The 26,367-nt window shown below is 40.6% G+C and overlaps 1 protein-coding gene across 3 annotated transcripts in view; it reads left to right on the forward strand.

Annotated features, from left to right (window-relative positions):
* The window catches only part of ripor2 (RHO family interacting cell polarization regulator 2), a 120,734-nt gene that overhangs the window by 17,003 nt on the left and 77,364 nt on the right, over positions 1-26,367 (forward strand). The window contains exon 1 of one of the 3 annotated variants that reach the window (XM_088090274.1): positions 10,173-10,429. The exons of the other annotated variants lie outside the window; for them this stretch is intronic. The gene's annotated coding sequence lies outside the window, so the exon portion shown is untranslated. Of the gene's footprint in view, positions 1-10,172; positions 10,430-26,367 lie in introns of those variants that run through there. 3 annotated transcript variants of the gene reach the window in all.

Raw genomic sequence — 26,367 nt, forward strand, 5'->3', positions numbered from 1 at the left:
AAAAAATTAAAGTCAGTTGCTAGTGTAGCACTTAACAGTTTCTGTTTTTGTTAGTGTGGCATCATAGTGATTTGAGCTTTGTTAGCTGAAATAACTGTATAATTGTAGTGTAATTCAAATGGATACCATGATTATAGCTAAATTAATATCTTTTTCCATGCAGCAGTGCTTTTGGCTCTGGAGTGTCACAGTCTGACCAGAAAATGATTCGATCAATGTTCATTGCTGTCAGTCAACTGTGTGTCAAATATTGTGGGTGATAATATTATTCAGTGGGAGTGCATATTTGAGCTGCAGTGGACATATAGGACAGGAGAGGTGGCATTAGAGCCAAAGAGGTCACTGCTGGAGGTTGGAGAGTGATCTAAAACTGACTTGATCTATTTGCCCTACTATGAAACACACACAGACACACACACACATGCACTGACCCACTCCTCTGCAACAGTGCACACACGCATGCGTTGTCTTCCATCCTTAACATGCCTGCGCACTGACTGTCCTCCCACACATACACCTCCACTGTCTGGCCACAGATGTTGTCTCTGTCCACACCGATACAACACACTGAAGAACATGACAGAGCTGTAGTTAGTGCGTCAGTGGTTGCTCTGTGTTGGGAATAGCTCTGACCTGAGGGGACCTACTGTAGCTGGAATAGTAAGACTCTGCATCTCCCTCTTCCTGCTTCTGACAGTTGGCTTCACTGACCTACTTTTGCCAAAAGACTCCAACTATTATTATTTTGTGCAGTTTTTTACAGAGAGAGAAGATCATGAATAAAGAGGGAAGCTAAAAGAGATGAAAACATTGCATTTTGGCACCTAAGGTGAATTTTTAATGGTGCAACATTCAGTAAGACCGATGACGCAAGAGTAGAAATCTTTCTTTGTTTCAGCTCCAAGTGCAAACTTCTCTCAGTATTTTGGTCACAGATGTTTACATGTGGCCCGTATCTAAGATGGCAGTTTCACTGTACTGCTAACCTTTCTTTTTCAGTTCCCATGTGGTTACCATGACAATCTGTGCTGCGGGCGGCACTGGGTGTGCAGCGTTTACACTTAGTGGTTTGGAAACTGTCTCACAATGAGGTAATCCTGTGTGAGACATGAAGTGTAACAGACCACCCATGACTCTTCACAAAGGGCTAACCTGGTGCAAGTTTTAAGATCAGTTTGTCTCCTTATTGAGCTGCTGGTCACAAGTGTACCACTAGTTTTTGTAAATTAGGAAATTTCATAATTGATAGTTGCAAGACTTCCGCTCTGTGCCAGCACCATGTTTGTTCAGTTGACACACACACTCAACAGTCCCAGGTTAGGTTTAGGCATCAACTACTTGGTTAAGAAAAAAAAAGATAAGTGAGTAGACAATGACTTAAGGTTTCACATGGGACATGAACACCTGTCTCCTGGGTCAAAGTCTTGTCCTTGATGGATCCGTCTGCCTCCTTCATACTCCATTTTGTGTCCATATTTGACTTTTTTTTTACACCCAGGGAGTTAGGCTGTTTATAGAGTCCATGGGGCCAAATACATAAAATTTTGTGGAGATGTGTAGTGTACTAGTAAAACTGTGTACTCAAACAGAGGCAGAAATGTACGTATGCAGTGTTTTCAACAGATTAATAAAGCCCGGTGTACGCCTGATTGTGTTTTATAGTTCATCAGATCATTGTGGCTCTGGGCACATGGCCACAAGCCTCATTTCCACACCCACAGTTCACCATAAATGGACATCGAAATGTTCTTAAAAACATGTGTTTGCATCTTGACATGTACGCTGAATCCACTATTCATCAGATCTATCAGTGAGAAATACAACAATGAAAGTGTAATTTCACCAACTGTGTCGCATCAGTGATGTTCTCCAGCAGTGCCAGTGCAGCTGTCGTTATGCACGACTGTGGATATTTGAAGCATCCGTACCACTAATTCATCACATATCTGGAAATCATTGAGAAATCTCGATCATCATTATTATTAAATATTAGAAGTACAATGAATGATTGATTCGTAGCGCTTATATGGAAACAAACTTTACAAATTGCTCCACACGACACTAACAGGGAGATGAATATAAATTTTTAAAAAACCTAAAATATTACCTGTAAATAATTCAAGAATAACTTTATAAATGCACCCTTGATTGACGTTTTACAGAATTCAATGTGTTTTTTGTGCATACACATCGCTTATGTACCTGGCCCCAGCTTTTTGTTTCAGTTCGATAAGACGCAGTGATGCCAAGTAATAAATAACAGAAACACATCCACTTATTTGTAAAATGACTCTGAAATTTAAACCTGCATTAATTGATTTTTTTTTTTTTTTACTTTGTGACAGGAAATCCCATTTAAAATTGTTATGACTGTCTTCTTCACAAAGTGTAGTGTATTTACTCATCCACTGGATGTGGTGCAACATTAGCAATACTTTGTAGTTGTGTTTCTGACCCCCTGAGGAATAAGTGTTTTAACCAAACTGATAAATAAATAAACAAAACTGAATATATACAAATAAGAATAAATCTGGTAAAAGAAAATCAGTATAAAATATATGATAAAATAATTAGTCAATGCAACAATAGAAATCTGAAAATCAGAGTAACCTCATAAAATAAAACAAACAAACAAACAAAAATCGATACAAATTATAACCTAGTAACAAAATCTGTTTAAATATGTGGTAAAAAAAAATAGTCAGTGTGATGTACTAAAAATAGAATTGTATTGAATTAGAGAATAATCAAAATATTAAAATGCATTGTATAAAATCATCTGTATAAAAACAGAAAAGGTTTGCCGAGTCTTTAGTAAAGCAATACGATAGCAAAAAATGTCAACCGTGCAGTTACAATGTCAGTAACTAATCTACAATACAGTTGAGAAAGAAGGAACTGAAAAAATGGCACACAGGTCTTTGCTTTGTGAGGTCACTGTACACAGCAGCTGGTGAGATGATATTGGCACACACCTGCAGACCTATGACGTGTCTCCAAGCCCCTCAGGGCAAAGACTTTACCTGCAACAAGCAACCTGTAATTAAAGACCAAAGGACACATCATGGAGCTGTGCCACAGGGCAGTATACAGCCTGTTATTGGTTCAACTCTGCAGAGACACACAGTTTAATGTGTAACTTTGTACAGACACATAGAACCTTTAATGTTAGGAAGCAATTTAGCAGACATACCTGTGTGTTCAGACACACATACAGTGTACTCATTTTTTATTTATTTTTAATGTAAATAAACGACAAAGTTGAATTGGTGAAGCCGGAATTTTGCCAAGATTCAAGTTCAGCATTTATAATTACGGAAGTTCAACAATGAGTCAACCTCAACAGGGCTTGTAACCAGAGACGAGGCAGCGTTTTCCTCTGACATTTTTAGTGACACACACTCTCACTCTGACACACACACACACACACACACACACACACAGAGTCAGCTGTGCCTGTTCATCCCTTTGCCTTGACCTTCCTGCCCTCCAGTCATGTGGCCTTTGTGACTCATCCTGGTTTAGTGGTCAAACGTTGTCAGGCAGAAGCGAAGGAAATGATTAGAGAAAAAAATAAAGAAAATTAGTAGGACAAAGGTTATGGATGAAGAACATAAATGCTTTACTGAATGAAACGGAGAGGAATTGGTGCTAAAGTGCGTGACAGAAGGTTGTTTAAATGCCGCGCTACATGCGGAGCAGGAGATCGATGGTGGTGACCAGCAGTCGTTGGTACGGAAGGAAAGGAGCTTCTCTGCTGAGAGGTCAGTGGGGGCTGGTTTTATTCATACCCTCTGGGTATGAATGGGCACACATACCTGTGTACATACTGTTTATATTTACCAAAGATGTACAGAGAACAGTCAACAGATCTGAGTGGGTTTCGCTGAAGGTCATAAATATTCTGCAGAAGATACAAAGTGAACAACATTTAGTCTGGAGACCAAAATAAGTGTATAAGCGTGAAAAAGTATGTTTTAAGGGCAGTATGAACAATTTCATCACGTGTTTTAGGAAAAACTTTCTGTAATAATAGTATAGAATTTCCAACACATATTGCTGCTATAAGTATTTACTTAACAAGGCTTTTACTTTTCAATGATTTTAAGTTTATCTTCGGACTGAAAAAAGGGACATAAAACAGAAAAGCTGGAAAATTAAAGCTGCTTACATTCAAGTTTTTATCTTTAGTTAATGAAAATGCACCGTGTTACTTTGTCCATGACACTGTAGGTGAGCCAGAGTGAAATTTCTGCTTCCTGAGAAAATTCTTGAGAGGATTAGAGCTGATGTTGCAAATTAGTTTGATGCTAAATTACTTGTTGCTGTGATATTGACTGGCAACTGCTATAAATAGCTGGTTATGTATTTGTGTGCATGTGCATGTGTGGTTGCAGGTGCAAGAGTGTATAGTCTTGTCTTTGTGTGTGTGTGTGCGCGCGCAGGGAGTGTGTTTGTGCACGCTGGTTCTTCAGTAAATATAGCTGCTAGTCAGGGGCTGTTGATGACAGCCATAATTACAGGCTGAGCTGTTCAGCAGCTGAGAGTCTAGGAGGAAGAGAAAGGGGTGTGTCTGGGTGTGCGCGCAAGTCTCTCTCTCTCTGTGTGTGTGTGTGTGTGTGTGTGTGTGTGTGTGTGTGTGTGTGTTAACGCAAGCTAAGGGGCTTATGGAAACCCTACAGAGTTCCCTGTATGTGTTCTACCCAGTATTTCATAATTACATGTACAGAGGAACGTAGGATGCAGGCTGAGTGTGGTTTTACATTTTCAGAAAGTTATGTTTGAAGTAAAACTCCCCAAAGAGCATTTAACAGCAGACCAATCAGAGCCACAGTTAGAGAAAGAAACTGGGACAGAAAAGGACTGATAAGAGGTCAGTTTGATTGAGGTGTGTGACTGATATAATTTAGCAGTGATGTGGGAAACTCGCTGACAGCAGAACATGCGGAGCTGCTGCTGCTTATTTAGCTTTAAAGGTCCAGTGTGTGGGATTTAGGGGCATCTTCTGGCAGAATAGGTATATAATATTAATAACCATGTTTACATTAGTTTGGTTTGGTGACCTCAGGATTAGGTCTCTGCTCTTTGCAGATGATGTGGTCCTGTTGGCTTCATCGGGCCGCGACCTTCAGCTCTCACTGGATCGGTTCGCAGCCGAGTGTGAAGCGGCTGGAATGAAAATCAGCACCTCCAAATCCGAGACCATGGTTCTCAGCCGGAAAAGGGTGGCGTGCCCCCTCCGGATCGGGGATGAAGTCCTGCCCCAAGTGGAGGAGTTTAAGTACCTCGGGGTCTTGTTCACGAGTGAGGGAAGGATGGAACGGGAGATCGACAGGCGGATCGGTGCGGCGTCTGCAGTAATGCGGACTCTGCACCGGTCTGTCTTGGTGAAGAGGGAGCTGAGCCGAAAGGCAAAGCTCTCGATTTACCAGTCGATCTTCGTTCCTACCCTCACCTATGGTCACGAGCTTTGGGTAGTGACCGAAAGAACTAGATCGCGGGTACAAGCGGCCGAAATGAGTTTCCTCCGTAGGGTGGCTGGGCTCTCCCTTAGGGATAGGGTGAGAAGCTCGGTCATCCGGGAGGAGCTCGGAGTAGAGCCGCTGCTCCTCCGCATTGAGAAGAGCCAGATGAGGTGGCTCGGGCATCTAATTAGGATGCCTCCAGGACGCCTCCCTGGTGAGGTGTTCAGGGCACGTCCCACCGGTAGGAGGCCCCGGGGAAGACCCAGGACACGCTGGAGAGACTACGTCTCTCAGCTGGCCTGGGAACGCCTCGGGGTCCCCCGGGAAGAGCTGGATGAAGTGGCCGGGGAGAGGGAAGTCTGGGTTTCCCTGCTTAGGCTGCTGCCCCCGCGACCCGACCCCGGATAAGCGGAAGAAAATGGATGGATGGATGGATGGGTTTACATTAGTGTATAATCACCTGAAAATAAGTATTGTTGTGTTTTTGTTACTTAGATTGAGCAGATCATCTGTTAAATACATACACAATTTAAGTCTAAGTACAACATATTGTGGTTTAACAAGGGGGTTATGCGCAGAATTATTTATTGACTAGACTCCCTGATGTCTTGTCATCCCTGTTAGTTTGCTTTGCAACCAGTAGAGACTCAAGGAAGTAATTGTGCCGGTCCAAGAAATAGTCCAGTCTCAATCTTCATCAAACTGTCAGGATGAAAGTGAATAAGCAAGTTTTATAAAATGTCAAATTATTTCTTTAAAGATCGAGTTTGTAGGAAGGACATACTGGTGGAAATGGAATAAAATAAGTATGTTTTCTTTAGTGTATAATCACCTGAAAATAAGAATTGTTGCGTTTTAGTTACCTTCGAATGAGCTGTTTATATCTACATAGGAAGCTCATCCAGGGAGTCTGCCATGTTGCACCACCTTGTGTCTAAATCTAGATAGACCCATTTGGGTTTTTGTGTCGGCCACTGTAGTGAGCAGCCCTTCTTTGACAAACCAAACAGCATTGGAAGAACACAGATTTTTTATCTTTAAACTGCTTTATTCAGTTGATTTACCTGTTTAAATCTTAAGTCTGTTTGTTTTGGAGAGAAGGAAGCGTCTCCAGATAATTCGTCTCCTGGTAAAAATTTGTGAAGGAACTTTTGGTACATGGGAGAAGTTTCAGCTGGTTACAATCTGCAATCCTCATCACTAGATGCGACTAAATCCTACACATTGCTTCTTTAAAGGGCTTAAAGGTCAGAGGGTACTGTTGTTTTGTCGCATTTGGTAAAACCACTATAGCTTTTCAACTCCATCTCATGGTTTACCTCAACAGAGTTTGCTAAATTCTCATCATTATGTAACCTTAGTAAGGAGCATCTTCTTGACTCTTTCTATACTTCCAGCACTTACACAGTACATCACAATAGCCCAGTGTTGGAACCATTTCTTTCAATCTACATTGCTTTTGTTTTCTTTGCCAGTGTTTCTCATTGATTTCAAACCAACAACCCCCTGATTAAAGCATTCTAAACATTTTTTTTTCTAAAGCACTTTGTCAACCAAGATAATTTCTCTTAAAATTTAAACCACAAATTTAATTTTCTTGTCAAATCTGCGCTCATACATCGAACAGACCAGAGGTGAAAAATCACCAAAGCTTCCCTTTAAGATTAATCATATCAGCGAGGCATTTGAAATCCCCTCCTCTACTAATACCAAACTGATAGATTAAAAGGGACAAGCCATTTTCTGCTCCCTTTTCTTCTTGGAAAGGCAAGCTGAATTGGATTTGTATGGACTCAGCGGAACAGCATATCCACTTATGGAGGGCAGTTATGCTGGCAGGAGCACCTCAAGACGAGTCACTCTGCATGAAACCAAGTTGTCCCATTGAAATGTGTTTCCCGTCGTGCGTCAAATAGCAGCACCTGTGTGCTTCACGCTGCTTGTTGCTGGAGGTGTTTGTGTTTTTTCATTTAATTCATTTTGTCCAGCGGAGAGCAATTGCTGTAAACCCACTTGAAGCAAACAGACTGAAAAGGTTATCTTGAAGAGGCCCATGTTGTTAAAGCAGATAATCAAGCCATCATTTTCACAACATGGCAATACATTTACCACAACAAATAAATCTTCTTTAGTGCCAGTTAACCCCTGTAGAATGAAGCAGGTTGTACTGCACCTTTACAAAGTTCAGTTTAACTTCCAAGTGAGCATGAAAGGTCTAAAATTAAATCCACAAGGCTGAAAAAGTATCACCTTTCTCTCTCAAAAATGGCCCTGCTGCTGTCCAGGGAGCAAGGGCAAAGAAAAATGTTCAGGACAGTTCATGAGGTGACAGCTGGTTAAATCTGGTTCACAGGCGTGGATTCACCCTGCAGGCTGGACTGCTGTGCAAAGATAGAGAGAGAGAAGAACCAGCTAATGCCTGTAGCAGAACAACAGACTACTATGTGCCGTTTGTGTGCGCAGAGCTGTAGAGAGGTCATGTCATTCATATTTTTCACTCAAAATATGGGGATTTGAGCTCCCTGAAGTGCAGTTTACACTGTATTGGTCAATTAGTTACACATTACACGGTTTAAAGGTCCTCAAAGGCCTTTAAAGGGAAAGTTCACCCCAAAATACATAATTTTACTCTTTTCTCTAGTGCTATTTATCAGTCTAGATTATTTTGGTGCGAGTTGTCGAGTATTTGAGGTATCGGTCGTAGAGATGTCTGCCTTCTTTTAAATATAATTGAACCCAGCTTGTGGCGCTCAAAAAAGAAATATATGTCTCTTTCCAGAAAGAGACGAGTTAATGCACAGACCTTGTTGTGAGCAATTTCATGTGGGAGCTATTTTCTTTTATGGGATTGCACCTGCCGACCATATCACTGCGCAAAAGGAAGCGTCAATCTACTGAGTAGTAGAACGCTGTTAAGTTGGTTTACTCAAGCACTGTACTTAAGTACACATTTGAGGAACTTTTACTTGACTTAAGTATTTTTATCTTAAACTGTTTTCTATCTCTGCTTCACTACATTTTAGAGAGGATTTTTTTAAATCTTTTTTACTCTCTTTTCTGCAATTATTTATTTAATTTATTCACTGCTTACAAATCAGGATTTTTGCAAACAAAGTGCAACTAAAACAATTCATCAGTGGATTAGAAAATGAACATTTCCTGGTTCCAGCTTCTCATATATGAGGATTTGCTGATTTTTCCTTGAACTAGTTTGTTTTGATTAACTAAATTGATTTAAAATGTCCTGCATTTAATACTTTTACTTTTAATACCTGATTGTACTTACTTAGACTACTTTTACTTAAATTACTTACTTACAATGCAGTAGCTTTACTAGTAAAAGTACTTTTAACAGTGTGCTTTTAGTACTTTTACTCAAGTAAAAGCTCTGAATACTTTGTCCACCACTACATCCAAGGCTAGCTTACCTAGCACCACTGAGTTAGTTAATATTACAGGTGAGAAGGAAACTACATTTTCAAATTTTAACATCTCATGTTGTCATGAGCATGAGCCTCTCATGAGTAGATGCACACTTCCCTCTGTGCATTAATACAGTTGGTGGGTGTGGTTCGGTAGAAAGAAAATAGTTCCTACATGAAACTGCTCACAAGTTTTGTGGTTTATCTTGAGTGACGAAATCATGATTTCTGTTTTTTCTATGCTTTATTTTAACGCTTTGAGCACCACAAGCTGTGTGCCGTCCAGTTCCATCATATTGGAGAGAAGGCAGACAATTCTACGGCCGATATCTCCCGACACTCGGCTACTCACACCAAAACAATCTCGATTGATAAACAGCAGTACATGTAAGAGTGAAAATATTTAATTTTAGGGTGAAAGTCCCTTTAACTTATCATCTTGCTTTGCCTGGGGGCCACTTTTGCAAAATGACAGGAGGCCATGGCCAGCAGCCACATAGATGTTTGTAGGATTTTAGGATGTTTTTAGGATTCAAGGACATTTCTAGGATTTTGGGAAATCTCTTGAATTTTAAGACGTTTCTAGAATTTTAGGACATTTCTAGGATTTTACAACTTGTTTAGGATATTAGGACATTTCGAGGATTTTAGGATGTTTTTAGGATTTTAGCACATTTCTAAGATTTTTGGACATGAAGAGCTCAGCTAGGACCTCTGTTGGGGGTGTGCAGGGGATCCTTCACTGGCACTTTTATTACAAGCTCTATTTATAAGCTGTTTTATGCACTCTGGCACCTTATGTATACTATAAGTGCAAAAATAATCCCCAGTGTGTATTACTTTATTTTTATTGTGGATTAGAAAATGGTTGAGGGGCTACCCGTCACTCTATCAGGGGCCATATTTGTTACTAGATTATGTCCATAGGAACTATAAATCTTTTTTTTCTGGTTTGATTTACTTTTTATTTTCTTGTTAATTTGTATTAATATGTAATAATTTGGCAGTATTGCTACGCCAAAATTCATACCAACAAGTCTCTTCTGATTTGATTTTTAAGAGACAGGCAGACAAAGAGAAAGAGACAGACACACTCCAAGCTTGATTCATGCTTCCAGGGCGCGCGCACCTTTTTCCACACGCGCGTGCAACCCCATCACGCACACGAGAGAGCCGGGGCACACACAAAAAAAGCCTAGCCCCGCCCTCCTGTGTGACATCCTCCGCTTGTGATTGGTTGTCTGTTGTTCAGGAGGAGCGCCTCAAACACAAACTGGAATGTGTGTGAGGGGGCTCAGTGTTTGCTCTGCACGGCCGCTGCGTTGAGCCTCATCTGGGGGAACAAACGACGACGATTTATCGCTCATCCGGGCGGCTGGTTCATTTCTGTGGGAGATTCTTTCTTTTAGTCTGCATCTCGAAGGGCTGCAAAACATCAGCGTTGAAAGCGCACTTTTTCCTTTTTTATTTACGCATGGATGGAGAGGCGCAGGTAGACAGGCAGAGACGCCACTGAGGAGCCGCAAGTGAAGTTTTGCTGAGGTGAGTTAAAGCAGTGCAACTTCATTCAGGCTAAAAACGCCTTGTTTCTACGATGTTCATTCAGAAAACAACTCATTTCTCCCGACTGTGGGGCAAAGCTTGTTCTCCGGGGCAGTAGGTTAGTGGATCACAACGCTGAACTGATTTCACCAGGGATGCAACTCACTGGAGGATAAACCTGCAAAAATTACCGATATGTTCATTTTTAAGTCGAGTTTAATCCAACAAATGTCTCGATTGTGAGAGATTTGTCAGCGATGTTCACTTTTCCTGATTTTGGGGTCTGCTTTTTGAGAACATTGGTTTTAATGCTCCGTTTTGTCGTATATCTAAAGAAATCGAACTACAACATCGCAAAAAATGTGAATTACTGTGTTTTAAATCTGTGATTTTCACCAGTCACTTCTTTGACAGATGCTTTGTTGTGAGTAATAACTGGCCTTGAGGTTGCTTCATGTTTACTGGAGTCACGTGAAGCAAGTTTAAATTGGGGCAAATGTTGTTGTTAATGTGCGTGCACGTTCCTGATGAGTGCAAACACACCCTCGTGACACACATGTGAAAAGTGAGAGAATTGGGTCAGTGATTTTAAAAATGCCCCTCCAGGTATGTTAAGGTCAAAGGGCATCAGTCTTTTGTCATGTTTTGGACACCCACGGTGGATGTTCCAGCTCAACCAGAGCTGCAGAAGAAAAAGTGTGAGTGTGCAAAGTGAGCAGCCTTGACTGCATGCAGGAGACATCTCCAGTTGTTAGTTTTCTACCTGCCAGATGGTCTGCAAATCACTTTTTTTCCCCGGCTTTCTGGGCTTCGAAAACACCCTACCTGCCTAGAGACAAGTGTGAATTCCTTGATATTTTACCCCCCCCCCCCTTTTTATTTTTAAAGCCTGCCAGCTGAGCTGACGTTATCTTCTCAGCTCCTCCAAGTTGATCAAAAGCAGCAATTTGTCAAGCTCTCACAAGTTCTCAGCCAGTTCCAGTACACTTGGAATTAAAAAACAAAAACAACAGAAAAATCTGTCGCCCAAATGCAGCTTGCAGCGAGGCTTTCCCCGTGGCTGCTCATGCTGTTTTTGAGGGAAAAAAGACATTTTTTTTTCAGGGCTAAATGCTCTTTCGGTGCAGCGCCAGGCTGACTTTGATATGGTTAAGTGGAAGTGCTTTGCTTCCCTGCCAGCCTGTTTGGGCCATGGCTAAGCCGTTTGAAGGGGGCTGGAGATGAGGGGGTAGCGTGTTTGTGCCAAGCCAAGGCGGACTGCAGGGATGCAAGACCAGCGTCTGTTCCCAGACTCCCCTCACCTTCTCTCTACTTTACCCCAGCCGGCTTTTCATTCCCGGCATCTGCTGTTCCCTCAGTCTCTGCCTTTTTTTCTTCTCCCTCCTTCTTTTCACTCTCCGTCTTTCACTTTCTCTGTCTCACTCATGCAGGGACAAGCACTCACGCACACGCACTCATTTCCTCCCCTTTCTCTCCGAAGCCTCATTAAAGGAATTATGACTGTGTGGTTTGGAGGACATTCAGACGCTTGGTTGTTTTGTTGAGTTTTCCCCCCAAACTGCTGCAACAAAACGGTGCAAAGGTTGATGTGAGCTGAATTTGATTTTAAAACGAACGTCAGCATCACCTGAACGACTTACCTAAAGATTATTTTCTGCATTGATATCAATGCCACTTATTTTCTTGATTCATCGTCGATAAAATTCAGAAAACGATAAAATTATAGTTCAAAGTAGAGCTGCAGCGATACACCATTTTTAAAGTATACACTGATATTGATGATTATCCCACTGTGTACATTTGCTTATCTGCAATATTGAAAAACAAATGTAACTTGATGCAGAATCTCACCTTTTTAGTTATTTTCAAAACAGAGACTTTTTGCACATACTTCCCTTGATTATAGTGATAAAACATTTATACAACCAAAACTAACCCTTTTGTTTTCATTAATTTAAGGTTAATTCTGATTGATAATAATAATTACAATTCTGTAACACTATACCACCATAAAACTGCAATATTTTCTGAGGCAGTTACTGTACTGTGAAAATCTCATACTGCTTCAACCCTAGTCCAATGTGACAGCTTCAAATGTTTTGTTATGTCAAAACCCACAACATATTCAGATTTCTATCATATAAGGCAAAGAAAAGCGGAAAATCTTTACATTTTTGATGCTGGAACCAGAGAGAGTTTGGCACCATTGTCAGACACTGATTTAACTACCTGATTGACTGATAATTTCAGTTCCAGCTAGTTAGACGTTTCCATTATAGAGCACTTTATACACCGACCAAAGTCAATACCTGCTGCAAAATCATTTAGCAATCTCAGTTTTTAACTCACGGCAGTTATATTGACAAGCATCTTAATATTCAGTCAACCTTTCGACTAAACCCTAAAGCGTGTTAACTTTACATTTAAACAGAAACCTTTTCTGGTAATATTGTATGATTTAATGCGATCAACTATAATAAGGTTTTAGACCAGAAACTTGTCTTGTAGGGATGGAAATTGATAAGATTTTATCGATTCCAATTCTTTATCAGTTCCCTCATTGATTCCTGATCTATGTGGAAAAATGTTGAGCTGTTTTTATTTAGGTTTTCTTAGTCAAATAAAAAAATCTTCTAAGCCTGCCTGCATGGTGCTAATGTTATTATAACAGGATGTTAACCCTCGGTAGCTGATGTGTTGCTCAGCAGGGAAGCAGTGGTCATGCATAGAGTGTCATATACATGGCATTCCTGGAATTTAAGCCCATGTTGCATAGAAAGGTGTTCCAGCATATTTCTGGTTTCTGCCCTTACTTGCCACCCTTAGGGCAGTTTCTTCCTCTCAGCCACTACTCCCTCTTGTTGCAAGTCTCCAGCAGTGGAGACGCATGAGTTTGACATCACTGTCTATATTTACATGCACCCTAGTATTCCACTATTATTCCAAATATGAGGGTATTATGAATTTGACGGGGTTCATGTACACCGCATATTCGGTGTAGATATTCCAAAAAGGGCTTTTTTCAAAATTTAGGGTTTTCCGATTAGCACGTGGGATATGCCAGAATTACCAAAGTGTGCGACACACAGCTTCTTGTCCATATTCATTTTCATTAGCTGTGTTAACAGCTTAGTAAAAAAAAAAAAAAAACAGAATATGTTTTTGCATGTAAATGTAGTAATTGTTTTGCATTGGGCAACCATTGGAGAAACATGCATAGATAAAAGGAACTGATAACCTTGGAGGTTATCGATTCCGATGGATCAGGCAATGTCCAATTTGTACTCAACTAGAACGGATTTTCGATTCTGATCCCTCCTGTCCTATTTCGACTAGTTTAGACTGTGTACACATTTCTCATGAACTTTTTAGCCATAGGAACATTGGTTCATTAATTTGGTCTAGAGTAAAATATCTCAACAAATATTGGATTGATTGGCGTAAAATTTGGGCAAATATTTATGTTTACCAGTAGATGGATCCTTATGACTTTGGTGATCCTCTCAGTTTTTCTCACCACATGCATGTCAGACTTTTCACTCATTTAGTGACTTGTCTCAAACTTTGCTGGATGGGTTTTACAATGATATTCAAAGTCTCCAGATGATGAATCCTTATAACTTTGATCCTCTGGCTGTAGCGTCATTGCTCTAGAATAACCTCATTGGCTGTCTGGCACAGCTGACACAATAGAAGCAGATTGGGAAGGCTATGTAAACAGCAAAGTAGGAGGAGAAATATGACCTGAAGGTGCGTTGTGCCAGTAACCAAGATGAAGACTTTAGTGCTTTTAAGTCTATTGACGTCTCACACATGGAGCACTTGACCTTTTCCTTTCCTCAGGAACACCCACTTGCACTTCTTGGGAATATTGCCTGCCTCTTTGTGTGTGTGTGTGTGTGTGGGTGGGTGTGCAGCATGTGTTGCATGCACATACATAGGTCTTTCCATCTGTGAGCATATGTGTGGTTTGGGGGGGAAACTTAGGTCGTGCATTCTTACAGGAGGAGTGCCTCAAAGTTTTCACAGCTGATAGTTATTTCATAAGGCGTGTAGGCTGCAGAAAGTTAAAGTGCTCCTTTGGGATGGTGAAAGAGATTATTTCAAGAGTTTTTTTTTTATGCTCTGGATGCACTGTGAGAGTTAAATGATAAAAATTACTTAAATAATGAAGTCTAATCTCCTGCTGAGTTTCCATGATCCAGTCTACCAAATTTAACTCGACCCCCAGTCAGCGTCTGGGAAGCCGCTTTGAAATAACTGGCAAGAAGTTGATTTTCTTCTGTTTCTCTGATGAAACTTTAATGTTCCCTTTGGGGAAATTGGGTCATTCTGTTCACAGATATAGAAGACAGTTGTTTTGATATGTCTGTCACAGTGCATACAAACTGGTATTATTTTAGAAACTGAGTTAGTTCTCAACTTTTCACACCTCTCTTGTTTGGAGCAAGTCTGTTTGGGCAAAGTGATTCATCACATGCAGATTTAACAGTGACAAATCTCCATTTAGATTGTGGTTCAGTGACACCAGACTGATAAAGAGGCTGTCCCGCCTGCTCTGAGTCAGAGGTTATCTGGTCTCGAACTGGGGGTCTGGCCTTTCTCGCCTGTCCCGACATGTCCTACTCTACAATCACAGCTTCCTCCTTCTGGGGTGGGATGTATTTTGTGTGTGTTGGGGAATTTCTGGTGTCAACGATGTGTGTTGTGGTAGTCGCACAGGGGTTAAGTGGTATGTGGAAGGAGGGGCGGAGGCAGGGAGTGGAGGGTTGACTGGGACAGTGGAGACAACTCAGAGGAATGAGGAATGGAGGTAGGAGGCGGTTAGACTGGGAGGGGAGGCGAGACGGGAGCAGAGAGAGGAGATGAAGACCTTGAAGAGGAGAATATGTTTTTTTTTAGCAATGCTAGCAACTTGGGAATGTTGGTCCTCTCCTTTTGGTCCAGACGTAAATATCTATTGTGCAGACATTCATGGTGCCCAGAGAAACAACTAGTGAGTTTTGTGAACCCCCTTGAGTGTTCATCAAGTGCAGAAACCTGCACAACTATGACATTCCCATCAGCCTCTGCTGTACTTTCGCTGTGTAAGATACTACTGTATTTATGCTCGCTATTTTGTGTGTGTTCACACTCAGATGTAGCAAAATGCAGTGCACAATGACTACCCGATGGTGCACTCATAATGGTCAAAAAATTGAGTGTGCAATATTGGAAATTATGTTGCCTGTGCAGTGGAAGCATGGATGTACTAAGACACCTTGATACAGCATTAGGTCATGCCCCCCCCTAATCCCTATAAGAGTTCTCAGTGGTACATAAAGCCAAAAAAGCTCTATTTCTATGGCATGAAAGTACCTTGATAATCAGTGCTGCTTCTGCATTATTGGTCCTGTAGAGCAGGCGCACTTCTGCTGGCCAAATTGGCTACTAACTTGAATGGAGATAAAATGACTTAATCTTGCTATTGCAAGTCATTTCATGTGAGTTACAAAGCTCAAAAATGTATCTACTGATTTACACACATCTCTTTCCCAATGTAAGTCAATGGAAAAAAGTCTTTTTGGGCCCAATGGCATCACGTGATGGCACGGTAGTTGTAATTCCACTGTTTTGCGACTAAAATTGACTTCAAAGCTTGGGGGTCTGAGTGGAAACCCACAAACACATATTAAACTTGTGAAGTGGCAGCTTATTGGCAGCAGTGTACAAATATACATGTGTATTTTCACTACCACTATAGGCTACTGTTGCCTTTTTTTGTCACATTTTATCATTGGAAAATAACTTAGACATTAAAAGTGTTGTAGCATAAGCTATACAATCTATGAGCGTAAGTTACATTTTGTGTTTATGCATGTTAAATTGTCATTTTCATTGTTAACTTTATTAGATTTGTGCTCAGATGCTTGACAAGTTCTTGTAATTCACAAAACGCTTTTGTTAATTTGGTGCTGGTGATAAAGCCAGCCTGTACCAGCCAAGGACATTCATAGACTGAAATTACCCAACCCTAGTAATATCGAAACTTCTCCGGTCAAATGATACCTGCATTCGATCCTTTTTGTATCTACAAATAGGAAAAAAATATTATTTGTATAGTTCACAGCCAGCGCAAGCATTCTTTGATATAACACAATGACAGCAGCAGCTCCAGCCCCTGCAGTCTGTGGTTGAGTGCAGTGATGGAGGTGGCAGTTCAGCGTGCCAAGATGCCACCAGAATTTCCAAAAGTGTGGCTATACTACACGTCTGCATACTTCCATTCACATGAAGGAGAAGAAATGAGGTGGGTCTTGGTATCACTTTAAATATACTGGTATTTTAAACAATACCCAGTGCTAAGGCTGACCTTAGAATTCAGCTCAAAGCCTCACAGAGCTGCCTGCCAGAGTCTGGCTGAAGGCTCGTATCTTGTTTATCCAGGTGTTAGATGAAATATAAAAATAGAAAAGTGAATATTGCGTCTGCTCCGCTGTCCTCACAGGCCCTCTGCCTCTTATACAACCAGTGCTCTCGGCTGTGTATCAGTGAGTGTAGTTGCAGTAACCTATAGAATAGTTACTGAGCTGTCCTGAGAGACTTCAGAACTTTTTTTGGTCAGTGGCTAAAGCGGTGCTGCTTACAAATGCGTGTTTGTGCCAAGTGGGTACATGTGTTTGTGTGGGGTTTATTCTTGTCTCCTGACCGCATGAGTAAGAGGCAGTGATGTATGAAAAATGATAACCGCAACAATTATGTGCAGCTAATGGACTAATGAGTGCTGAGCTCAGCGTGTGTGTGGAGGGGCATTCGTGAATGTGAACGGTTGCTGGTCCACCCTTGGGTTTTCCATCTTTTATTAATTTATTTTCTCCATCACTTTCCCTCCCTGCCTTCCTCCACCCTCCTCTGTTTCTTGCAGTCCCATCCCATCTGTCCACCCCCCTTTCTCTCCTCTCCTCCTGGTTACAGACAGAGAATTTATGGAAGGGGGTTTGAACCCGTCCTCACCCCCTCCCCTGTTGTCTCTGAGCAGATCAGCATTCTTTGTGTGTGTGTGTGTGTGTGTGGGTGTGTGTGGGTGGGTGAAGGTGTTCCTCATTAATCCTCTCCTCCAACCACGCTATGAGGGGACACATATGCACTACATGGCACATGCCCTACACTCAACGTCATGAACGATACATGATATTTGACACACTGACACACACACACACACACACCTCTGGTAGGAGCAGCTGGGGGCTGTTGCAGTGTTCTGATTGCCATAAGCGTTTTAGGGTCTTAAGCTGATAATCTGTCTGTTTTGGTATTTGCTGCGCTCCCTCTGCAGTGTCCAGCAGCTGGGAGAGACACTATTGGTTCATGTCATGTTGTTTTTATGTCTGTTTCTTTGTTTGCCAGCATGAGAACAACATGCAAATACAATTTTGACATGTGACACATCCACTGTGAGCAGTCCTGACAGTTTTCTTCATAGCTACTTGTAATAGTTGTACATGTGCTGTCAACATCGTGATGGATCTTTGAGCAACAAACAGCACTGCACTTTTCTTCCCAGCCTCCGCCTCCTCTGCCTCTGCTTGTTTGGTTGTTATCTCTGTCTTGCCTCTTGCTGTTCTTCCTCACAGTTTGAGCAGATTTTGTTTTTGACTCTTCATCTTACACAGAATAAAAAGCACAGAATTTCAACGCTGTGATCACATTTAGTCCCTGACACCTTTGTGACTCTTTGGGATGAGACTTTTAGAGGTTTAGAGGAACCGGGAAATGGGTGTTCCTGTTACCCAGCTGCCTCGGAGTGGCCGTGACACACAGCTGTGTGATGACAGATGAATTGAGGAGGAGGGAAGGGGGTAATGACACCGCTCCTTCAGCGCGAGGCGAGGCGTTGCCAGGATGACATTCTCTCTTTGAAATGTTCTTCTGCTGCAACAAAATATGTCCTTAAAGGTCACAGCCGTCTGCTGTAATGATTATGATTTGGGTACCACCATAACCCAAAAATGTCACTGTAGGATTGCAGTGGATATGGCCGGTGTTACATTGATGAGTCAATCACCAGAAAATTTGTCAAATTGTTCTAAAGGGGCATGCTGAAAGTCAGGATATCTGGCCAATGCTGCTTCAGTTTGGACCCTTTTTTTTTCAATTGTCTCTCACAAGTCTCCCCACATTATGGATGGTCAATAGTCTAATGTAAAACAAAACCCCAAATAACTGGTGGAAACCTTGGCTCTGTCATCTTGCTATGGCCCTTTGGCGTTGACAGAAATGATCAACTTTCTAGTAATGAAAATAATATTTAGTTGCAGTCCTAGATGTGGTTACTGGAGGATAGTGAATGCTAAAGTTGTATTCACACCAAATCAGGCATTATGGCAAAAAGTGTGTGTGTCTAGGCTGCAGCAGTGGGTCCACAGGGGATGCCAAAAATAAATGAAAAAACAAACAAACATTGCATTGTTCTGCAGCATTTGGAACATTTTAGATTCATATTTCTACTTTTGTGACAATCAGCATATCCAGCAAATGTTAGCAGCATGCGGGACCAAATGTATTATGTTTCACATTTAGTCACTCAGTTTGACCTTGTGCACCAGTTTAAAATCCATCATTTTTATGAGCCTCACATCCTTCTCTTTTTAATCTGTTGATGCGAGAGAGACGTTCATGTTTTGCTCTTTGGCATGAAGTATGTGAGTACAAACCTCACTTGGGAACTTTGATGCTGTTGTGTGTCTTAAAAAAAGTGATTGCTACCAAGTGCTCATGGAGCCCCGCCGAACACGGCTTTACAGTCTTGTAGCGGTGGCAACGCGACTGAAGTGTATTTCATTTACATTAGCTTTTTACTTCTGACGTTTACATTAAAAAAAGGCTTCAAAAATCCTAAAAGTACCGTTCTTGTGTGAAGATTATCAGAATCAGAATCAGAATACTTTATTGATCCCTGAGGGGAAATTGCCTGTAGTTACAGATGCTCCCATTCTAAAGTCTTAAAAGAAGTAGGAAAGTGTGGAATATATCAATAAAATTTAAACATAAGTACTAATATAAAATAAATATATCTAAACACTAAAATATAATATAAATGTACATTTGTTCTTGTTACTACAATTATCCTGCTGAACTAAATGTGAAAGTATCAAACATTTGTCTGCCAGTTATTTTTTCTACAGTAATTCAAAATCCAGTGGAAAAATCCCATAGGTCTTGTGACGAGGGAACCAGAGTGAAGCTAACTTCCTGGTTGGTCCACAGAAAAATGTCCCCTGGTGCACTCTGTCACCTGTGAGACCTGGCATACTAGAAGCATGGCTTGCTAAATGCTCTCTCTGTGGGAGACACAATAGAACCAAGTGACACTCCCACACCACTGCACAACCCTGCAGCTAATGGTGTGAAAGCAGCCAAAATGTCAGATCAGACTGGAAGATAGATTTTTTTTATGACTTCGTTTATCTGAGTTTTAAAGAAAAGATCAGAACTTGTGCCCACAAAAATGGTGGGGCCTCTAAACAGAAAGCAAGTTATAGAGCCATCTCCATTTTTTTTCTACAGTTATTGGTGATAGCTTTGAAAAAAATACAAGGGACACTCCTGTAGATTTTTTTTTCAGCTGCATGTCTCTAGTATAAGCACTTATGCTTACAAGACTGCAGCTCACTGGGAACGCTATGTGTGTTTGTGAGTGTCTCTTGACCTTTTCTGCATGTCCTCCCCTCTCTCACTGTTGTCGTCTCTGCTCGGCCTCGGCCTTACACTGCAGATAAAAGCTGACAAACCATAAAAAAATAGAGTAACAAATGGCTGTAATCCATACAGGAGAAGTCTGTGGGACCAGATGTGTGTGCTACCGGTGAATGTGAAGCATGTCAACAGCTGTGTGTGTGTGTGTGTGTGTGTGTGTGTGTGTGTGTGTGTGTGTGTGTGTGTGTGTGTGTGTGTGTGTGTGTGTGGGTGTGTGGGTGTGTGTGTGTGTGTGTGTGTGTGTGTAAAGAGGCTAAGCAGGCAGGTGAATGAGTTCACATGATGATCTGCCTTTTAAAGAGTGCAATGGACAACAGTGTATCAGTATCTGTGCATCTGTGGATGATGCTGCAGATAAGCAGTAATACTGACATGCTGGATTTCACCATCAGTGTCTGAATCATCCTCATTCCTGTTGTTGTTTTTCCGACCCTGTGTACCGTCGCTGTTTGCTTTTGCTGTTTTTCTTATCGCATCCCGACTCTCTAGAGACTTGCGCCTACTTCCATTATTGAAATAATCACCACTAATTGCTTGAACTTTTAAGTAGCGACAGTGCTCATGCCTATGTACAGCTTCGATGTATAATGTGTTTAATTTTCAGTCTAATGTTTCTCAAGTGGCAGTGCTCGCAGAGCTTCAAAATGAACTTCATATCTCCTCAGTGCCCGGCTCCCTGCTGCATCTTTACAGCAAACAGCATGATATTCTCCACAGCTGATTGAAATATTTAACTGTGAAAGCATTCTTTAGGGAGAAGAGAAACAATAATTCCCTCCAGTGTATTTCTCAGCCAGAGAGAGCTCATTTCAGGAATATGTGGAAGTGTCTTTCTCTCTGTCATTTTTTCTTTCTCACTTCTGCCATGTGTTTTTCTTTTCCCTAGCCACTCTGCAACTGTAAATTGTTATTCTGTTGGTAACATTATGGTAATGGCTTCGTTAAGGCTCCAGCAGGAATGAGTGGGACAGAAATCCACCGTGACTTCTGTTTGTAAATCACACCTACAGAGTTTAATGCATCGCTGGCGAGAGAGAGTGTGCATTTAAGGCTGTACTATGAAATAGATATAACCGCAAAGCATTGGAAACAAAAGACATAAAGCACGTGGATCATGAATGTAGGCCATGTAGTATGTTTTTTTTTCGGCTGCTGTCATAGAAAAATTGTGAATAATTGTAGCGTAAATTGCTGCTTCTTGAATTAAGAGATGGCCATTGGTGCAGTTTTTTTTTTTTTTTACACATTTTGTACCATTTTAAAGGAGTGGTGTGTAGAATTTATACCAATTAAAAACATTAGTAAAGCACTTTCTTTACTTCTGCCCCCTGAAAGTCAGAGATTGAAATCATCAGTTCGAGACCTTCAGTTGACTGAGATTCCTTCAAGTCGAGCAGCCTTTTTTTTCTGTGCAGCGTACTTATGGAAATGTTATGGTTTCCAGATTTTTCTGTGGAGTGAATGCTCTTGACTTTCACGCCACTCTTTGACACATGGATGTGCAGACATGCAAACAGCGGCACAGAGGAGGATAGACCTTCTGAAGTGTTGAATTTACAGCTCACAGCAACTTAAATCAATACAGTCTCTGGTTTGTGTTTGGTATATAATGTCAGCAAAAAATGTCACTGCATGCTTGTTAACTACAATGTGTGAATGCTGCTGTCCAGCTGAATGTCCCGCGGAGCCCGTTCAAACTAGCCCAACTGCAAATGTCAGCACACCTTTATTCTTTTAATAATTCAAGATCCAGATTTTTACCTGGAGCCAAGTTTTCTGCAGTGGTGTCCTCCTCTCAAAAGCAAACGGATCCGGTGCTTTAAATCAGTCAAAACACTGATTAAAGCAGTTTTTTCTGACGCTTCTCATCATGAAGGGACTGCTAAACGAGTTTGCAGACACAAAAACACCAATGGCATGGTCTCTGAAGAGGAGGACCGGCTCCCTATGTAGATAAATGTCTTAAGCTAACAAAAACACAATGATTCTTATTTTATGTGATTATATACTAAAGAAAAAATACTTATTATATTTTATTCAACTTCTGCCAATATATCCTCCTAAATCCTACACACTGGACCTTTAATCATTTTTATGTCTACCAAATACAGCTGTGTGCTGGAGCCTAGGAGCTCACCTAACAGTCCTACCACCTTCCCATTATGAACTGTGACATTAGCTGGCTGTATTCCCATGGACCGCTAATTCACACATAGCTCTACAACACTCCGAGCTTATGTTATCACAGCAGCAGCTATCAGTGAAAAGAATGTTGTCCTTCTTTCCTGCTAAAAATAACAAATGGAGCTGAAATAGCCAGCGAAATCCTGTTTGTACGGTAACTGCATTCCAGCGCTGCAGCAGCATAGGTGGTCACTTTCAATCAGAGTCACACGTAATGAACAAATCAAAGAAAGAGAGCAAGTGGGAAACTGGTTCTCATGCCGGTCTGAATACAGGGAGATGTTTATGTCAGACATACACATAACACCAAATGTCTGACTTTATATAGTGACTTTAGTGACTGACTGTTGTAAGCATTACTGTTGAAGATATATAAACAGCATTTAGTTATATTTTAAATTTTCAATTGTTATCCACTTCAGAATTTATTCTTTTTAAAAATAATTTCTTGTACAATTGACAACATTAGTTCTCAGAGAATCTCTTACATATTAAGTCAAAACTGGTACTGTAAATGAAATCATAAATGTCTAATCGCATTGATATTGCATCAAATCAAATTGGAAATTGAATAGAATGGCAACCTTGAGTATCAGAATCTGATTTATTTAGGAAATCAGTGGCAAAACCCAGCAGCCCTCCTTGACAATTTAACAGAAACATGACTGCAGACAATGTGACACTTCTAAAAACATTTCTAGTGTAGCTAGAGGACATTTTATAACTTTGACTGACTCGTAAAATATCACAATCGATGCAGCAGAACCAGAGACATCATCTTTTCATTTCTCCCTTGTCCAAACCTGATGCTTACATTACCCATAATGAAACTCAAATGAAGAAAGCCCAGTTGGAGACTGGTTGTGTTATGCCATTTTTCTCATTTTCAAACTGGTACAGCTTCAAGTGATGCTGACTCAAGTGACATCACTTGAGGGAATTTATTAAACTTCTCACAGCTTTTATTTAACATTTTTCCCTCAGACACAGTAGTACTCTCTAAGACCTGTAAACGGTATATAATATGTTTCACTAAAGATTTTATCAGAGTGCTGTCCTGATGCTGACTGCACTGATATCCACTTTGAAGATTCAGCACGCAGTCTCAAAAATTTGTTTGATTTTTACTAAAGATTTTAGTCAAATGGCTAAATCAGAGTTTCTTCTTATAGCTTATGGTGTGTGCCATCGTGCTGTAAAGCATTACAAACTCCTCCCAGGAGATTATACCCACTCACCACAGTTACATAGTGCAAGAACAGATGTTGAGGGCACGGAGCAGGAGTGACAGAGGCTCTCTTCTCCTTATTTCAAGCCTGTGTACCAACCAAAATGATGTTAAAGCTGTTATTTTAACGTAAAAGAAAAAGTTGCATAATTTTGCTTTTAATTGCCCTTCAAGTGGAGATAGACACGCCAGCTTGATGGACTAATTATCACAAATATGACAGCAGCACCTTAAGTTCATACGAGCTCAGCAGCAAAGGCATTCAAAAAGTGGGACCCACGTCTCTGTCACTGTCTGGAGTCAGTAGACAAATCTACACAGGAACAAACTAGTCTCGAGGCTTTCAAATATAAAGTGAAATCAGTTGGTCTGAGTGACAGGCTGTCTGACAGGGCTGTTGCTTTGTTTGTTTATAATCCCTGCAGAGCAGCATTGATACTGAGTGGATCACCGTGGTGACCCAGCGGCTGTAGATGTGCAGTGTTATCAGAGTTGTTGGTGACGATGTTGTCATGGCACTACTTCATTTGGTTGCAGGATTTAATTGTTTGTTGTCCGTGTGTGTCAACACTCAAGAGAGCAGCAGATACATCATGTGCTTGTGTCTTGAGCTCCTGTCTCTCAGCTGCTTTCTACTATACTGTCTAAATAATGTATTGAATGTCATAAAAATAATCCTTGCATCCGTTAATCTGGATTGTGCATTTACTGGTATGGTTTACAGTTCTCACAAGTGATTACACGCTGCTCTATGCTTCTGAAATGTCAGCAGCCGGCAGCTGCCTGAGTGTAACTTCAGTCCAGACACGCCTCAGTTAATCTGCTCATCTGTACGTTTAAATGCCACCTCATATCCTGGCCTTAATTTGTCCTGCATGCACTGCTCCACTCGAACACTAATGACCTATAATAAGAGTTTAGTGACTATAATGGCAAACAAATGATATGCGGTGAATGTGAGCACACTGGGGTGAAAAGAGCAGACAGTGCCTTCAAATGTCAGAGGTGGACAGAAACGAGCTTTGGTCTTTGTTAAAAATGATGTCTTGAAGATGAATGTAAAGATACCAATTATGTGTTATCTGATTCAGGAGACACAATTCCAACACAGGCCTGTAATACCAATCTGCCCTCCAAAACCCAAATTAGAAAATTAGATTTAAAGTTTGTTTTTTTTCTTCAGCTGGTTGGCAGCATTTCTGGCGTGTCTCGCCTTTCATGTGATAGAGCTGGCAGTGGCCTCCTTTCTCTCTCTCTCTCTCTCTCTCTCACACACACACACACACACACACACACACACACACACACACACACACACACACACACACACACACACACACACACAAACACACACAAACACTGCACAGACTTTGTTCGATTCCCACACTTGGGCACTCACACAGAAGTCCTGTCCCTTCGGCAACAGATCCACTTCCCAATCTGTCTGCTAATAAAACACATCAGATGACTGGACTGAACATCAGCTGATTCTCGTTGATGTTATTTATAGCTTAATGTTGACCTGATAAAGCTTTGGTTGTTTTTTGTTTTTTTTTTGATAAATCATTCACCATGGGAGGATGTTTGAGATCAGAAGATTTGGATTATGTGGGACAGGATTTTAGGCAGCTTGATTAGTTTTGGATAGGGTCCTGATACACAGAGTAAAAACATGAACAAATACAAATTCTCTCAAACTGTAATTTGGAGAAATACTCTCATTTCTGTTCTGGCTACAGGAGCAACATCTCTTTTCTTGTGCTGCTTTCAGATGCCTTTCATTAGTATTTAAACCTTTGAATCTTGGGCAAGTTGGTGTAATTTCTTTCAAAAACACAGGGAAAAGAGCAACTTTGTAAGAAATGTTTCATAAATTACAAAAAATGTGGCAAATTATTTTTAAAAAGCCAAAATGTGTAGGGAAAAAAAGAAAAAAGCCAGTGAAAACAATATGTATAATTATCATAATTACATATTTAAAAGTATGTTGTTGTTAGAATTATTTTAATTTTTAAGCAGTTTTTGCAGATCATTACCTTGTTTTTAGTTGTTTTTTTTTTGTTGTTGTTGTTTTTTTTAACTTTTATTTATTTATTTTTAACAAATTTCCAGGTAATTTTCTTGTAAATTTCTTGTGAATTTTGAGATCATTTTTCCTTTGACTCTTATTGCATACTTGCCATGTTTTTTTGTTTTTTTAGAGATATATTTTTGTGCTTTTTCAATGCCGTTATTTGCTTTATTTAATAGGACAGATATAGCGTGAAAGGGGAAGAGAGAGAAGCAATGACATGCAGCAAAAGGCCAAAGCTGGACATGAGCCCATGCCTGCTGCGGCGAGGACACAGCCTTTGTACATGGGGCGCCTGCTCTACCAAATGAGCCACCAGGCGCCCTCTTACCATGTTTTTAAAAGAAATCAAGTCAATTTGCTCAGGTTTCAAAGGGTTAATTTAATAGTTGACAACTCATTAATCCATTCTCCATTGCGTCTCTCTGTGCCTACAATAAATATGAAGCCTCAAGCTAAAACAAATGAGATATAATATTATTATTATTATATATAATATATATTAATGATTGAGCGTTAGAGGTTCTGGTGGATTTTGTTACCTTTGACTTTTTGGTCAATCTTCTTATCTTTGAATGTAGCATTGTGCTTTTGTCTACATTATTGGTAAATAATTCTAGTTTCTTCATAAGCAGAAATCAAATCTCTTGCCAGACTTGACAAAATACTTAAAAGCGTAAATTTTGTAAACAGTAACTGTGAGTTCTCCAGACACTTCAA

This window comes from Plectropomus leopardus, chromosome 17, assembly GCF_026936395.1.
Source record: "Plectropomus leopardus strain MGB_pleo_1.0 chromosome 17, ASM2693639v1, whole genome shotgun sequence".
NCBI lineage: Eukaryota > Metazoa > Chordata > Actinopteri > Perciformes > Serranidae > Plectropomus > Plectropomus leopardus.